The following is a 2,652-nucleotide window of genomic DNA, read 5'->3' on the forward strand; positions in this document are numbered from 1 at the left end:
CAGAGATCCCTCCTTTTCCACTATGGGAGGAGGAGGAGGTAACCAACTACAAGCCAGGAAGTGATCTCTCATGAGAATCTAGTCGTGCTGGCATCTTGATCTCAGACTTCCAGCCTCCAGACCAATAAGAAATAGTTGTCTGTTTTTTAAGCCACTCAGATTATGGTTTTTGTTTTGATAGCCTGAACGAAGACAGCAAGCAAAAAGCTCCATGGAATTTCCATCCTAGGAGTCTCTGAGAAAGATGTAGCTCTGTCAATGGGAAAGTTGTACTTCCTTACTGCTTGTGATTTGCAACCAACCAAGATGCTTTAGACTCCAGTGACTTTTAAAATGAAATAGCTTTAAGTTAAACTATTGGGACTACATCATAATAAAAAATTTCTGCATAGCAAAGGAAACAATCAAAACTAAAACACACCATACTGAATGGGAGAAGACATTTGCAAATGACATCTCCAACAAAGGGTTAGTATCCAAAATGTATAAGGAACTTGTACAACTCAACACCAAAAAACCCCAAATAATCCAATTAAAAAATGGCCAGAAGACATGAATAGATATTTTTCCAATAAAGACATAAAGTGGTGGGACACCTGGGTGGCTCAGGGGTTGAGCATCTGCCTTTGGCTCAGGGCGTGATCCTGCAGTCCTGGGATCAAGTCCCACATCGGGCTCCCTGCATGGAGCTTGCTTCTCCCTCTGCCTCTGTCTGCCTTTCTGTGCGTCTCATGAATGAATAAATAAAATCTTTTTTAAAAAGACATAAAATGGGCTATGGGTACATGAAAAGATGTTGCACATCACTCATTTTCAGGGAAATGCAAATCAAAACCACAATGAGATATGACCTCACACATGTTAGAATGGCTAAAGTCAAGACCACAAGAAACAAATGTTGACAAAGATGTGGAAAAAAAGGAATGCTTGTGCACTGTTGGTTGGAATACAAACTGGTATAACCGTTGTGGAAAACAGTTTTGAGGTACCTCAAGACATTGAAAATAAAACTACCCTATGATCTTTGGTATTTCTGCAAAGAATACAAGGACACTAATTTGAAAAGATATATGCAGCATTATTTACAATAGGCAAATGATGGAAGCAATCCAAGGTCCATCTATAGATGAATGGATGAAGAAGATGCGGTATATATACACAATGGAATATTACTCAGCCATAAAAAAGAGTGAAATCTTGCCATTTGTGACAACATGGATAGACCTACAGCATTATACCATGCTAAGTAAAATGAGTTAGTCATATAAAGACAAATATCATATGCTTTCACTCATATGTGGAATTTAAGAAAAAAAGAGACAAACAAAAAAACAGACTTTTAACTATAGGGAACAAACTGATGGTCACCAGAGGGGAGGTGGTTGGGGGGATGGGTGAACTAGGTGATGGGGATTAAGAGAACACCTATGATAATAAGCACTGAGCAATATATAGAATCATTGAATCACTATATTGTACCACCTGAAATTAATATAACAGCATGCTAATTATACTGGAATTAAAATTTTTAAAAAATGAAACTGCTTAATTTTAGTGAATAAAACTAAATAGGAGTCTGGACATGATGACCAATGATAAAACCATCAATTTGTACATGGTCATTAGAAGCATAAACTAGATCTGATGGCCAATTTGATCTTGGTTTTTAAGGAGCAAATTAGTTTTATGGGATAAAAAATGCAGGAGGAAATGGTTGGCAAGTTATTTAACTGAAAGAAAGAAGGAAGGAATTAAGCAGCTTTAAAAATAAAAAAGAGGGGGGACACCTGGGTGGCTCACCGGTTAAGCGTCTGCCTTTGGCTCAGGTCATGATCCTGGAGTCCCGGGATCGAGTCCTACCTCGGGCTTCTGCATGGAGCCTGCTTCTTCCTCTGACTGTGTCTCTGCCTCTCTCTCTCTGTGTCTCTCATGAATAAATAAATTTTTAAAAAAGACAAAAAATAATAATAATAATAAATAAAAAAGAGGGGCAGCCTGGGTGGCTCAGCAGTTTAGTGCCGCCTTGAGCCCAGGGCCTGATCCTGGAGACCCGGGATGGAGTCCCTCGTCGGGCTCCCTGCATGGAGCCTGCTTCTCCCTCTGCCTGTGTCTCTGCCTCTCTCTCTCTCTCTCTCTGTCTCTCATGAATAAATAAAATCTTTAAAAAATAAATAAAAAATAAAAAAGAAAGTTAAAAGGCTAAAATTCCCTAATACTATGATTAGTAAGAGGAAAACAATGGAAAAGAAATGGAGTCTTGGGGCACCTGGGTGGCTCAGTCAGTTAAGTGTCTGCTTTCTGCTCAGGTCATGATCCCAGGGTCCTGGGATGGAACCCTGCCTCCATGGGGCACCTTGCTCAATGGGGAGCCTGCTTCTCCTCCCTCTGCCTCTTCCCTGGCTTGTTCTCTCTCTCTCTCTCTCTGTCTCACTCATTCTCTGCCTCAAATAGATAAATAAAATCTTTTTTTAAAAAAAGGGAAAAGAAAAAAAAAGAGGAAAGAAAAAAAAAGAAACAATCTAAAAAATCAAAGTGCTTTTCTGAAGTCAGCACACTCAGAAACATATATAAAGAACAAAAGAATCAGAAAAGTGACAAGTGACAAATCCAAACCTAGAACTTTTCACAAAGAGGAAAGAGACAGACCTATAT

This window comes from Canis aureus, chromosome 15, assembly GCF_053574225.1.
Source record: "Canis aureus isolate CA01 chromosome 15, VMU_Caureus_v.1.0, whole genome shotgun sequence".
In the NCBI taxonomy this organism is placed as follows: domain Eukaryota; kingdom Metazoa; phylum Chordata; class Mammalia; order Carnivora; family Canidae; genus Canis; species Canis aureus.